We start from the raw sequence: 14,673 nt of genomic DNA, 5'->3' as shown, positions 1-14,673 counted from the left end.
GCAGCCAACTCTTCCTGATGGTAATTTGTGACCCAATTTCATCCAGTGTTTCATGATCAATCCCCCTGAATGTTTATGAAGCAGGAAAGAAGCTCAGAATCCAGGAGAGGCCTCCCGGACAGGAAGTGGGCCAGGCACCTCCACAGCTTCCTATGCCTAAAGTTCTCCATTTCAGCCTCAAGTAGCCACCAGAAGACCACTAAGATTCCGCCACCTTCTCCAATCAAAACTACATCTAACCAACCTCCAGGGGAGAATATACTGAGGTAGGATTTTCCCTTGTGTTCACTTCTTCACAAGCAAGGTTAACACTTGCTTCTCAGGAAATCCCTGTTCCAAACATCAAAAAACTTCCATGTCTAGCCCAATCTCCAGGTGAAGTCAATTTCTTCTCCACGTGTCCGATGACCGCCATTCTCTTTACATAAAACTCGCATAGGCTTGAATCCTGTTACTAATTCACCTGCTTATCTATGAAGCTTGGAAAGTGAATTGAGGGAGTGTTCACAAGCACAGTTCCGTTTCGGTAAGGTAAAGCAGCCCAGGTTAATTTCATTTTCCGTCACTTTTGAGACTTGATAACTACATCTAAAACAGAGGCATGAAAAACACCCTGAATCACTTTCATTACTACACAAAATCCCTTCCGAGAAGCGGGGACTGGGCCTGGGCCAGGAAGGGACTCCCCTACCTGTGGGTCCCACCAAGCCACGCCCACCGGCCTCTCAGGGTGGTTTCTTTCTGGGTCGAGGGATGGAGCTGGCCCATGCGATATTTTAGGCCCCCTCCTGCCCACACTGGGGCCTGCTCATCCCATTATGCATATGCAAACTTGGCAGAAGCGGCCTTAAACCTGTTGGCAAAATAAACAAAGCCAAATAAAGAGGAATCTGCCAACCTGAATTGTGAGAAGTGACCAAGGCCGACTACACGACTCCACGCCCGCTCGGCTTTGTCCCTGAAGCTGCTACAAAACTAGTTTAAGTCAGGTGCCTGGGGTCCACCAGCCAATGACCCCTAGCATCCAGCGCAGACCTTCACAGAGATCCTTATTGTCTACAAATTACAGCGTTTTGCAAATTAAACCCCTCCCCACAATGCCAAGCTAACTGTGCTCATAAGGGAGTTACCGTCCATGCCTTAAAACTCACACATCAAATTTTTCCAAAACCACTGGGTGATTAAATCGCCCTGAAAAACACCGAGAGGGCCGAGCGGTTGTGAGAAACTTTGGTTCAGGTGGCTGTAAGAGTCCTGTAAATCTGGGGCAGGGCGCAGAGCCTGAAGCCGGGCACAAAAGCTCCCTTCGCCGAAGCGAAGACCTCCTTTATGCGATGTGACAGCAGCTTTGTGCGCGATCATAAATAGTTGTAATAAACACAGTTAAGTTCTCCCGGCCGATCGCGGCCTCCCCGGTCCCTGCGCCGGGGCCCTGCGATCCGCGGCTATTCTTCCCCGGCACACGCGCCCTGGCGACCCTGGCCACCGCACGGTCCCACGCTAGCCCCGAGCTCCGTGCCAGCCGCCCGCCCGCAGGCCAGGCGCAGCCTGCGCACCCGGGGGTCTCCAGTCCCCGGGCCCCGCCGCCGGGCCCCCTGCCCTGATCCCCGCCCGCGCCCTTGGCTGGCGTCCCCGCCTCTGCGCCGGGCCGCGATGGTGGGGGTTGGGGATGGGAAGGCGGGCAGGAAGGTGCCGAGCCGGGAGATGCCCGGCAGCCCACAGTCGGGGGCGCCCAGGCCGCGGCGGGGCCGAGAGTACCGGTGGGGCGCGGAGGCGACCCGCTCTCGCAGCCCCTTCCCGGGCGCACCCCGGCCCACGAGCCCCGCCGCGCTCCCAACTCCGCCCAACGACCCCAAGTTTGTGGCCCCCTCCCCGCGCCCGCCTGGCCGTGCTTACCTCGCTGTGGGCCGCCCGCGGAGCCGGAGGGCAGCGGCGCGGGTCCCGGGGCGGCGGCCGCGCTGCGCCCGCCCAGGCGCCGCTCTTTGTCTGCGCCGCTCCCTCCTCCCGCCGCCGGGCGGACGCTGCCGGCCCGGGCGGACCCCGCCGGCCCGGGCGCCGCGAGCCTCCCCGCAGCCGAGCCCTCCCCTCCGCCCGCCGTCCGCTCGGCCGCGCGGCTCCGGCCTGACGATCCCCGCGGCGGCGGCGGCGGCGGCGGCGGCGGCGGCGACCCTCCCCCGGCGCGCAGCGCCCGCCTCCTCCGCGCTCTTCCTCCTCCTCCCGCGCTCCTCCCCGGCAGCGCCGTGACGCCGCCCAGGGGCCGGCCCAGGCCCGGGCACGCGGGGCGGGGCGGGGACCCGAGACCCACCTGGGGCGCCCCCCGGCGCCGCCAGGCTCCGCGCCCGGGTCTCGGTACGGGCGCGGGTATAGCGCGGGGCTGCGGGACGCTCCGCTCTGGAGGCGCAGCACTGGCCCGGCGCCGGGGACAGGAAAGGGTCCCCACGCCCGAAATTGCGCGCGGGCGGTGGGGGGCAGGCTGGGTGGGTGGGGAGGAGAGTGAAAACATAGGCTGCAACTTCCAGCCTGGGATGCCTGCCGGGTGGGCTTTGCGTCCTCTTGTTTGTTTGTTTGATGTCCTTATCGCGAAGCTGTAGTTGCTGGGCAGCCGCCCCCCTCCCGGAAGCATTCCCACGGCACTCAGCTAAGCAGGCCTGGTGTCCATCAGAAAAGTGACTTAAATAAAAATGTCACTTCCTCCTTGTAATTGCTTGTGGGCATTTTTATTTATTTGTCTTGCATCTATTTACTTTCCCAACCAGACACGTTTTTAGTCCATCATCCCTGTCTGAGGCACTTCCTAAAGGGAGAAGAAACTCGACCTCTGTTGCCTCCCAGGCATCCAGGCCAGCCCCAGCCAGTGGAATCCTGGTTGCACACCCATGGGGACAGGATCCGAAGAGGAGCTGCCCGAATGTGCCCCTAGAAGGAGTGTCGCTAATGATGGGACTGTTCAGCTCACCCAGCCTCAAGTTGTGGCTAGCCTATAAACAAACTTGGAAGATTAAAACCCAAAAGCAAGGGGAAAGACGCAAGTTTCCCTTTCACAGACACATGCATCCGGATGTCTTTTCTCCTCCCCATATGGTTTCCCAAAGGAAATCCTAATATTCAAATGATTCTGATTTCCTGGCAGGATAGCCTGCATCCATGTTAATGAGATTCTTTCTTAGGCTGCTGGTCTCTGCTTACTATTAAGACAATAATAATTTATCCAAGGTTACAAGGCAGTATTATTTGATTCAGTCATCTGCTTCCTTCCAGAAAGGAAGTACCCAAGGACAGGTAACTAGAGTCAGTGTAGCTTTGAAGTCAGACAGGTGAGTGTTTGTTGACTTCCTGAACTGTGTAACCTTGCACAGGTGGTCTTAGCCTTTCTAACATCTGTCAAATGGGGAGATAATATTTACCTACCTCCTATGTGAAGGACTCTGGCAGTAGGTAGCCCTCAATAGCTCAGTAAGTGGAAGAAGGCACAGTACACTGAGCAGGGATCAGGTACAAGCTCAGGGAATCAGGACAGCCTCCCTTTTCCTTGTTTTGATCCTGTGAAAGAAGCTACTTCAGTTCATCCTTTTGTGCAAGCCTCGTGTTACTAATATCTAGCTTTACAATAAGGAAAGAAGAATACTAGTCATCAGTCTGCCCAATTTTAAATTAATTTACTCAAAATAAGTATAACAATGTTGACCCAGTTTCTAGCTGGTTTGCTTTGTAAACTTTCACTGAATCGTGGTTGTTGCGTGCCTCTTCCTTCTCTGATTTTTTAGAAAGTCACCGATGTCATTATCTATCTACATCCAGTGGCCCTTTATCAATCTTTATCCTATGCAGTTTTCTGAAGTATGTGGCATTTCTGCTATTTCCAGAAACACCATCATCTTTTCATTCATCAAACACAGCCAGTTCTGATTCTTTTACCTTTCTGACCTACCCATCTGCCTCCTCTAGAGAGTTTGTTGTCTTCCCACCCTCTAAAAGTAATATCCCCAAGGCAGATGGTGGTCCTTTGTTTTTATTCTGATATGCACCTTTTTTTTTTTTTAAGAGAGAGTTGATTGTTTTTTGTACACTCCCTGTCTAAACCTTCATTGATTAACTCCCAGACCCCGTAGTCTTAGAGAGCTCCCCAGCTAATCTGCACTCCCTACACATGGCCCAGCATCTCTTCTAGGTCACCATGTTCAGAATGAAACTCATCTCCTCCCCAGACTAGCTCCTCCTCCCATGGTTTCAGGCCTGGCCAAGAGTCTACCAGGCACCTCAGCTCCCGGGAGAAACCTCATTGTCATCTTGGCTTTTCCTTCCCTCTCTCCAAGTTCTCCCCAAGAAAAGCCAGGAGAGCGCTGAATGACACTAAGACCCCTTTCAGTCCACCCCCATGGTTCTGAGTCCTGGTGATTCTTAAACATCTTTTTGACTGCACCTTTCTTTCCATTTCCATCACTGGCATCATAACTTATACATCATTCCTAGCAATGCTTATAAAGTATCTTGATTGAATTCTTGACATAAATCATCTCTAATCCACACACAATAGTATTGTCCCCATTTTACAGATGAAATCACTTGATCAGTGGATCAAATAACTGGGGTCAGAACTGCAAGTACGTGACTCCAAAACTCTTGTTCATTTCCCCACAACTGCCTTCCAACTGGTCTCCCATTACTTACTTATTAAATCCCTCAGATTTGCACTGGACGTCAATGTCATCCTAACCTTCCTATAAATTGCTTCCATTTGCCGGTGGTTGTGCTTAAGAACTTCTCATGGTTCCCCATTTCCCACCACGGTCTCCTCAAAAGTTATGTGATGACAGAAGACTGAGCATTTTCCCCCGGGGAGGCTGGGGGATTTAGCCCTGAGTGGCCTGTGTGAGTTTCCTGGGGCTGCCTTAACAAATGACCGCAAACTGGGTGACAGAGGTTATTTTCTCAAAGTTCTGGAGGTCAGAAGTCTGATATCAAGACACTAGCCTCTCTCCGAAGGCTGTAGAGGACAATCCTTCCCTGCCCCTTCCAGCTTCTGGCGGCTGCAGGCATTCCTTGGCTTGTGGCAGCGTCACTCCCACCTCTGCCTCTCTGTCTTCACACAACCTGGTTCCCTGTGTCCTTTCCCTTCTCTCTTTTTGTAAAGACAAGGACCATTGAATTTAGGGCTCACTGTAGTCCAGCATGATGTCATCTCGACATCCTTATCTTACAACATCTGCAAAGACCTTTTTTCCAAATAAAGTCACATTCTCAGCTTCCAGGTGAACATATCTTTTAGGGCCAACATCCAACCCACTGGAAGGCTTAATATGGGGGAGACATTTCTTTGAAGCTTATGTTTTATCTAAAACTATACAGGTTTTCCTGCATTCTATTCCATTAATGTGTCCACACCTGTTTTACTGTCTTCAATCACAAAGTATTGAAAGCATAAAAAACATAGAGTGGAAGGAGGTGTAGTACACTTTTGTCTAAAATCACATTAGCATTACGCATTATGACCTCTCTTCCAAAGGCCTCTCAAACTTAGTCCTGCCATACAATCTCCTTTTTACCTCTGTCCAGTGTAAGCTGTTTGCTTCAGTCACTCAGCTCTGCCCACAGTGCCACACTGAATCACACTAGTTTCAGCCTTCTGTGGTGTGAAGGCGGTTAGGAATTCCCTGTCCCCCTCCTTCTCTTTCAGATCTCCATTCAAGGCTTTCTCTAATCCCTCCTTGGACTCATGGAAAACACAAAGTGAGGTTGAGGGTGCTGTCCAAGTCAGACATCAGAGGCTCAAAGCCTACCTTCAAGCCCGTGCCTTGGGATCATTTCACCTCTCTGAGCCTCAGATATTAATAGTGCTCTTGCAAAACGTTGTGAGAATTAAAGGAGATAATGTAAACGTGTCTCAACTGTGTGTTCAGCACATGGTAAACACTCATGTCTGCTTTCTCATGACCTTCTCTCTTAACCATCAATTCAATGAAGCATATCTGGTGTAGTTCTATTTGTAAGGCATTATAAGGTCCACTTCAGGATTCATTCATTTGATGCAGATACCAAAGAACACCTGGATGTGCAAAGAGCAGATGTAAGATTGCATTATTCAGAGAGGTGATAACGCAAACTGGAGTGGAGTGAACAGATGGGAAAATAGTTTAGGAGAAATGGAAAGGAAAGATCCAAAAAGAAGGTTGAAACGAGCATACAAATAACTATAATATAAAACTAAATATGAACAGTACCGAAGAAAATATGTCTGGAGAATCGGGAGAGGATTTAGGCTTTAGGCTTTATGAAAGGTGGTGGCATTGGCAATGACCTTGAGAGATGACATGGTGAGAAGCTGCCTTTAATTGGGCTGCCCCGGGTCTAGCCCCTTCCCGGTTTTAGAGAGACCTGTCTGAACCCTGGAGGGAGGCAGAGTGGGCACCTCAATCTCTCCATTCCCAGAAGCCCTGTGAGGATGAACAGCCTGGAATTGGCCAGTGGAACCCTCCCACTCAAGACTGTGAAACTGGAGAGGGTGACAAGGACAAGGGAGGGTGAAATTCAATTTGCCATAGCTGAAATAGTCCCAGCACGTCCCTCCCACAGGAGTGAGCCAGCTCCATTCTCACCCCTTCTGCTCTCCAGTTCCCCTGTGAGCTACTTGATATTCTTCTAGTAAATTCTCCTGTTCTGCTTAAGGTACCCAGAGGCACTTTCTCTTTTTGCAACCCGAACCCCTGAATAATGCAAATGGTAGCATTTTGAAAGGTGGAGATAGACAGGGAGAAAATTCCCAGTGGCGGCAGCTCAGAACCCTGAGGCAGACAGGGGAATGTGGGAGGACCCCGTAGGGACAGGGAATGGCCCACTTGCCTAAATGGAGCAGAGACTGCACAGAGCGGATCGCGAGGCCAAGAAGGAAAGCGGTTACGTGTGGACATCATCTGGGCTCAGCCCAGGAAGACACAATTGGTACATGCACGGAAGGACAGCTGGAGACAGGAAGAGCAGACAAAAGTTCGCATTTCTAAGAGAGTTCATAACCCCAACTGCAAATGGATGGGAAAGTGTTTTAGGAGAAATGGAGGAGGAGGCTCAAAATGAATTGGCAGCTGCTTGAATACGGGGGACCAAAGAGAAAGAGAATGGGGCACAAATATAACCTGAGGCTTTGGATGCCCACATCCACAAAGATAACGGTGCCAAGATCCCAAATAGAAAAGTGGGGAGGACTGGCTTGTGAGGGATGAACAGTTTTGCTTTTGTACATTTGTTAAATGTAAAGAAGAATAGTTATTGCCAACTTACTACATGGAGAGCGCACTGCAGGAGGTACACAAATGAGCAAGCCACAGTTCCTGCCCTGAAGTGCCTCTGTGCTAGAAAAGTTGCTATTACTGCTATAAATACCCTGCTGGAGTAATGAGCCTATTGCTCTTTAATTGTGTCATTCATCTCAGCGACGATATGAACGCCCTGAGGGCAGGAGCCACTCCTGGTTTACCTGTACAGCCCTGACCCTTCTCCTGCCTACCCACTATAGAGTAGACACTTTGCAAACCTTTCACGATGGATGGAAATTCCACACTTACGAGTGCGTCAAAGAGGACAGTGAGCATTAGTGAAGAAACTTAAAAGGAGGCCATTAGTAACTCACTATGAGAATCTCAAAACAGATACTGGTGGATTTTCGCATTTCATTTCACCTGCATGAACACATGGGGAAGAGACAAGTCTTAAGATGGCACAGTGGTTTCACACCCAAACTACAAAGTACCTTTTCACTACCTCATCAGACCCAAGAAGGGGCAGCTTAGAAACCCATGAAACCCATCTCTCAGTGACTGGCAGGATTAACTTTTTACAAACCGCCACTACAAAGAGTTAAAGTTCATACACACACCCCAAAAAAGTGGGGTGTCCTCTATGGATGATCAGTACGATTCTCCTGCCTCTATCTAAGAACTGTGATCTGGACTTCAGGAAGTAACTATGCTCTATTTAGTTGTGTAAATAAAGGAAAAACAGATGAAGTAACACTATAAAGTTGAATGTAAGTTAGGGTATCAAAAAAAAAAAAAGGAACGGAAGTGCACTTAAACACTGACCTATTTTTCAGTATGTGTTTTATCAAACGCTTCCTGTGGTGATCAACGTTACACATCACAACTTCATAACTTTAAAATGTAACAGGTGCTTGAGCCGAAAAATAAAAATGATCACAACTTTACATTGTTTTTGATTGTTAGCAGCAGGGCAGAGTTAGTTTCAGATAGGAACAATTTTAAGAGAGTCTGTAACTTTAGAAAAGCTAAGATTTGACGCAAATTTCCATTTTGAAATCCGCCTTAGGTGAACATCGTGGACGAGACATTTATGTTAGCTACAATAACCCTCAATTAATCAGAATGCCTCAGGAAGGACTTGTTTTGCTAAATTAAATTTTCATGTTGGTTAAAGATTAACCAGACATTCCCTTCAGCTGGAACATAAATTGAAATTAAAAATATATGTACGTATATTGGAGGCAGATATCTCACCTTGGAAAGCACAGGACAGTAAATGAAATGAGTCCCTTTTTGATGTGGGGTGCCTCGTAATGTCTCAGAGTCATCATTCTGAACATGCATCCTCATTTTATAGTGTTAAGTTTGTAGAAGATTGAGTAGAAGAATCTGTACTAAGTCAGAGCCATGTGCTCAAATTACTTTTTAAAAAGTTAATACAATTTGCTTGTTTTCCTGCATTTGCTGCCTTTTTCTGAAAATAAAGTGCTGAGTAGGAGACTGCCATTGAGTGAGGGCTCCAGTAACTTACAGCCTAGTCATTCAGTGCTTACATACATGTTTTAAAAGGGAAGACTTCTAGCTGGGATCGGTGGCTCATGCCTGTAATCTCAGCACTTTGGGAGGCTGAAGTGGGTGGATCACTTGAGGTCAAGGGTTCAAGACCAGCCTGGCCATCATGGCGAAACCTCATCTTTACTAAAAATACAAAAATTAGCCAGGCATGGTGGCACATGCCTGTTATCCCAGCTACTTGGGAGGCTGAGGCAGGAGAATTGCTTGAATCCAGGAGGCGGCAGAGGTTGCAGTGAGCCAAGGTCCTGCCACTGCATTCCATCCTGGGTGACAAAGTGAGACTTCATCTCAAAAATAAAATAAAATAAAAATAAAAGGGAATACTTCTAAAATATAAAGCAATTCTCAACTAGAGTACTGGTAAGTGGGATGTTGCTTTTTTTAAAATCACAGTCTTCACTAAAGAAAAAATAAGTTAATAGGAAGGTATGTTTTAGAGACACTGTAACGTAATCTCTTTTTCACTCTGCAGTGCACTGGACGGCTTTCTTCTGCGAATTTGATGCAAATCCAGCTGAGAGTAGGCTGCATTGAGGAATAATCCTGTGTAGCTTCCTGTCTGTAGTCTGCGTTGCCTTCCCTTCCATCCATGATGCGGTAAGCTCTCTTTCCTTGGAGTTCCTCTCATTCTCCGAAACTCTACTGGGGCGTATAGCCAAAAATGCCTTGTTTTCTAGTAATTTATGTCCATATGATATTTTAAGATCATAAACTGATTCAGGGCAAAATTATTATTATTATTATTATTATTATTATTATTGCTATTATTATTTTTTCTTGGAGATGGAGTTTCACTCTGTTGCCCAGGCTGGAGTGCAATGGCACGATCTTGGCTCACTGCAACCTTCGCCTCCTGGGTTCAAGTGATTCTCCTGCCTCAGCCTCCTGAGTAGCTGGGACTACAGGCACATGCCACCACGCCTGGCTAATTTTTGTTTTTTGGATAGAGATGGGGTTTCACCTTGTTGGCCAGGGTGGTCTCGAACTCCTGACCTCAAGTGATCTGCCCACCTTGGCCTCCCAAAGTGCTAGGATTATAGGAATGAACCACCAAAATTATTTCTTTGACTTCCCCAGAGTATCTCACTGACACCTCATACAAAGTTGGCAGTTAGTGATGCTTTTTGAAGGAAAGGTGTGGGATAAAAATACATTATTTAGAAATATCATTTTTTAAATGCAAATGGGTTTAGCTACGTACCATTGTATAAGTTTTTATTATTAACACAATAGTTATTAATAGCTATCATTTGTTGCATTCTTACCGCTGGCCAAGCACACTATCTAATACTCACAACCCCAGTGAGGGAGGCATGAAGACCCCCATCTTATAGATAAGGAAACTGAGGTTGAAAAGCTTTGAAAACCTGTCTAAGGTCACAAAGCAAACAAATGGTTGTGATTTCTTTCTCATGATGTCTCTGACAAATACCTAATATTGATTTACAAAGTATCTGAGAAGTGCAACCAAGATCAATAAATTGCACTTATTTTAATATCCTATTAAATCACTTTCATGTTGAGAATTCTTAACAGAGTTACTGATTTCACCCACTTTACTCTAATTTTATTAGACACTTCACATGTCTGCACTGGGCCAGGGGTCTCAGGGCGTAGGGAGGTGTTAGAGAGGACTGGCACCTTTACCTGCAGGGACTCAGACTAGAGAAGTGACCCCTCCTGAAGGCCAGCACTCAGAGCCACACTGGATGGGGTGTTGTTTCCTATTACTGCCATAGCAAGTCACTACAGAGTCAGGACCTTAAACACCACGGTTATGATCCTTCAGTTCTGTGAGTCAGAAATTCAACCCAGGTCTCTCTGGGCTAAAATCAGGGTGGCAGTGGGGCTGCGTTACCTTTGGGAGGCTCTAGGGGACCATTCATTTCCTTACTTTTTCCTGCCTCTGGAGGTCACACGCACTTCTTCCACGATGGCCTTTTCCTCCACCTTCAAAGCTAGCAGCGATGCATCTTATCTGACCCTGCTTCCATTTCTCAGTCTCTCTCACTGCAGCCCAGAAAGGTCACCCTCCCTTTAGGACTTGTGATTGCAGAGGGCTCACCTGGACAATCCAGGGCCATCTGTCCATCTCAAAGTTGGTAGCCTTACTCACCTTTGCAAAGTCCCACCGCCGTGGAAGGGAACATTCACAGGCTCCGGGGTTATGGGCAGGGGCAGCTTTGAGTGGTCATGATTCTGGAGCATTATTCCTGGACAGACTTTAAATCCTGTATGGAGGGCGTGGGCAGAACCAGGATGCCACAGAGAAGACGAGAAGGAAGAGGGGATATTCTGGCCTCTGGAACCACTGGAAGGGAGAATTTGAGGAGGAAATGAGCCTGCTGTATACAAGAGAATGAGGACACATCACTCCTCCTGTGAGTGCTGTCTGGAGCCCCTGGCCCAGATGACCATTGTGGGTTAGAGGAGGTAAGGCATTTATTTTGCCCACCTCCATTCATGAGTCACACACCCCACCTGACACGGTTTGGTTCTGTGTCTCCACTCAAATCTCATCTCCAATTGTAATCCCCGTGTGTTGGGGGAGGGACCTGGTGGGAGGTGATTGGATCATGGGGGTGGTTCTCCCCATGCTGTTCTCATGATAGTGAGTTCTCACGAGATCTGGTGGTTTAAAAGTGCGTGGCAGTTTCCCTCTCTCTCCTGCTGCCATGTGAGATGTGCCTTGTTTCCACTTTGCCTTCTGCCATGATTGTAAGTTTCCTGAGGCCTCTCCAGCCATGTGGAACTGTAAGTCAATTAAACCTCTTTTCTTTATAAATTACCCAGTCTCAGGTAGTCTTTAGCAGTATGAAAATGAACTAATACACCACCTAAGAGGCAAGAGGAGAAGTTTAGGGAGACTGATGATTTCTTGAACAAGGAAGTGAGGCATTAAGAAGATATTTTGGATCCAACCACAAAATTACAGGAAACACAGGGGACAGAGAACGTGTCCAACTATACTGAGAATGCAATCAGCAAAATCCAGACTGTGGTATTCTGAAGGACAAAAGACCTGGCTTCTTCCACCCATGTTGCTAAGAAAACTAAACAAAGGTGGACATTGAACCTATAGGTTAAGAGACCTAAAATACATTTTAATAACCAAAAGAAAATGAGCCACAGTGATTAACGATGCATGAAAAACAGAAAGGAAAGAGAGAACTCTTGAGGGGGAAGAGATGGAGATTTGGAGGTGGGTGTGGTTATAAGAGTGTTTGCTTTACAGTGGTTCATTTGGCCATATATTTGCTTCCTGTGGTTTTCTGTAGGTGTGCCACATTTATCAATAAAAACATGAAATGCTGGTGATGTATTTGGGAAGATTGTCAGGTGGGGTCATGCAAGAAATGTGGAGACAGACAGAAGCTGTGAAGGTCACAGCATTGGGCTGGATGGGATTGAGGAACCCTGCCCATGGCAGTCACACTAGAAACGAACAGAAAGAGAGGGATGTGTGTGGTCCAGATGAGGTAACACTGGACAGGACAAAGTCGCTGGCTACATATTGGGGTCAAAAGAGAAGAATGTGTATTCTATAGTTCTACTTAATCCAGAAGATGCATCAGAAGAAACAGAGCCTGCTCTAAGCTCATGAGGGACCTGGCACCCTTGCTTTGCCTAGAGTCCTAATTGGTCTCCTTAAGGGACCATCAGCAGCTTCCTCAGATGTCCTGATTTCTAGATATTAAAACCCAAGAAAAGGGCTTGTATGTGAGTAGTTCATTTGGGGAGTGGTGCCAAGAGAGGAACAGGAGAGCCTGGGAAGCATGAAACATGCAAGGATAAAAAGCTAGAATTATAAGGATAGTCCCTCCCAGACACTGGCCCCACAATTTCTCACTGACTCCATAGCCATGTTTCATACAAAGTTTTCCTAGTTTTTCCTGTTTTTTTTTTTTTTTTTTTTTTTTTTCTAGTTGTTCTCACTGGGGGATTGGTCCAGAAACAATTTGGGCATCCTTTTGGATGTTAAGAGAAATTGCATCTTTCTCAACCAAGGAAAACAGTCCCTGTAGCTATCAAGTTTGCAGGCTAACCTTCTGAAACTGCTCTGAATTACTGAAGAAAGGAGTATTGAATGGGTGAAAGGTGGCAGGGGGGTTTTCTGTAACTTTCGTGGGAGGCTGCCTTGGGGTTGATTGAGATACTTATACCATGTGAGTGTCCCGTGCTGCTGATGCTAACAGTGAGGCATTCTGGAAGTCAGCAGCCTGTTGGAGTCCCCGTGTCTGGAGCCCTATCATACTGTCCAGACCCTCAACCCCACCCCTCAGACCCCACCTCAACCCCGTCTCAATCTCTCAGGTCTCACCTATGGCTGAGCCCACCTTTTGTAACTTCTCTTCCAAGCTAACCTTGAATATCATTTAACCCATTTATGCCTGAGGTTGCAATTTTTTGTGTGTAAAAATTCAGACTTTGGCGATGACCTTGAACAATAGGATATAAATAACTCCCACAAGCTTAGCTCTCCAATAATGAAACACTAGGCATAAATGGGTTAAGCCTGATTTCAATAATATACACACATTCCTAGTGTGGTTTGCCTTAGACCTCAAAACCTCTAGATTTCTATGTTATTCAAAGATTGGTTCCAAGGTTAAATGAAAACAAGCAGGTCTCACTTCAATAAATTATTTCTCCTATCCAGTCAGTATAAGTGGGCAGCGTGGTGGGGGGTGGCACGGGGGAGAAACGTGTTGCTGTTGAAGAAATTAGTCTAAAACCTGTACTAATTGGATAAACACCAACATAATTTAAAAGTAGATATGATTGTTTGATGCAGATTGTTGTAGCAGATGCTGTCAGTGCCTGCCTGACATCCTCCCTAGGGATCACCAGCAGCTTTGTTGGACAAGGCCCCCACTTCCTTATATACCGATGCCTTCCTCTCTCAAGCCCTGGGTTGCTCTCGCTGGGGGCTTTCTCTGGCTATAGGCATGTGCTTGACCCCGAGGTAGGAGCAGAGCAGCAGTGCCAGGGAGCAACCCTTCCTGAACACCCCAACGTGCATCTGTTCATAAGTGCCCAGCTTTCTCTCCTCTTGGTGGAACAATGCTGTGGTGTGTTCTATATGGTCTCCTGGAAACTCCCCAGTGAGACTGCCCCAGCTGTCCAAAGCTGGGACCCGCTGGTGACCTTCCTTCCTTCTCACATCTCATGCACTCCCTGTACCTCTTGGGACACTTACCTTATTAGCCTGCTTAGGCTGCCAGAACAAAGACCCACAGACCAAGGGGTTAAATGACAGACATTTATCATCTCACAGTTCTGAAGGCTGGAAGTCCAAGATCAAGGTGCCAGTAGGTCTGGTTTCCACAGGCCTCTATCCTTGGCTTGCAGATGGCCAACTTCTTGCCATGTCCTCACATAGCCTTTCTTCTGTGCATGCACATCCCTGGTGTCTTCCTCTTGTAATGACATCAGTCCTATTGTATCAGGGGCCCTCACCTTTATGACTTCATGTAACTTTGTTTACCTCTTTAAAGGCTCCATCTCCAAATACACTCATATTGAGGGTCAGGGCTCCAACATCTGAATGGGAGAGGGGGCAAAATTTAGTCCATAACACCAGCCAAATGAATTACTTATGCCCAAATCCTTATTTCAGGGTTGGAACCCAAATTAAAACAGCATATATCCGAAGTTGTTATAAAGAATATACACATGCATGTGCACGCGTGTGCGCGTGCACGGGCACGCGCGCGCGCACACACACACACACACACACACCTGGTTTGACAAAGCTGGGATTCTTCACAGCAGAAAATGCCTCCAAGCATCCCAAGCCAGATAACCCACAGCCTTGCAATATACCACCCAAGAATAAAGTTGGGAG

At 47.6% G+C, this 14,673-nt stretch overlaps 1 protein-coding gene across 4 annotated transcripts in view; it reads right to left on the bottom strand.

Moving 5' to 3' along the window:
• Window positions 1-2,123, bottom strand: part of NCK2 (NCK adaptor protein 2) — a 150,868-nt gene extending 148,745 nt beyond the window's left edge. For all 4 annotated transcript variants that reach the window (XM_015113046.3, XM_015113052.3, XM_001109452.5 and 1 more), the window contains exon 1: window positions 1,897-2,123. The gene's annotated coding sequence lies outside the window, so the exon portion shown is untranslated. The remainder of the gene's footprint in view (window positions 1-1,896) is intronic.
• Between the last annotated feature and the right edge of the window lie 12,550 nt (window positions 2,124-14,673).

This window comes from Macaca mulatta, chromosome 13 (assembly GCF_049350105.2).
Source record: "Macaca mulatta isolate MMU2019108-1 chromosome 13, T2T-MMU8v2.0, whole genome shotgun sequence".
In the NCBI taxonomy this organism is placed as follows: Eukaryota; Metazoa; Chordata; class Mammalia; order Primates; family Cercopithecidae; genus Macaca; species Macaca mulatta.
Note: the sequence above shows the minus strand (reverse complement) of the source record. Positions and strands in the feature narration are given on the sequence as shown.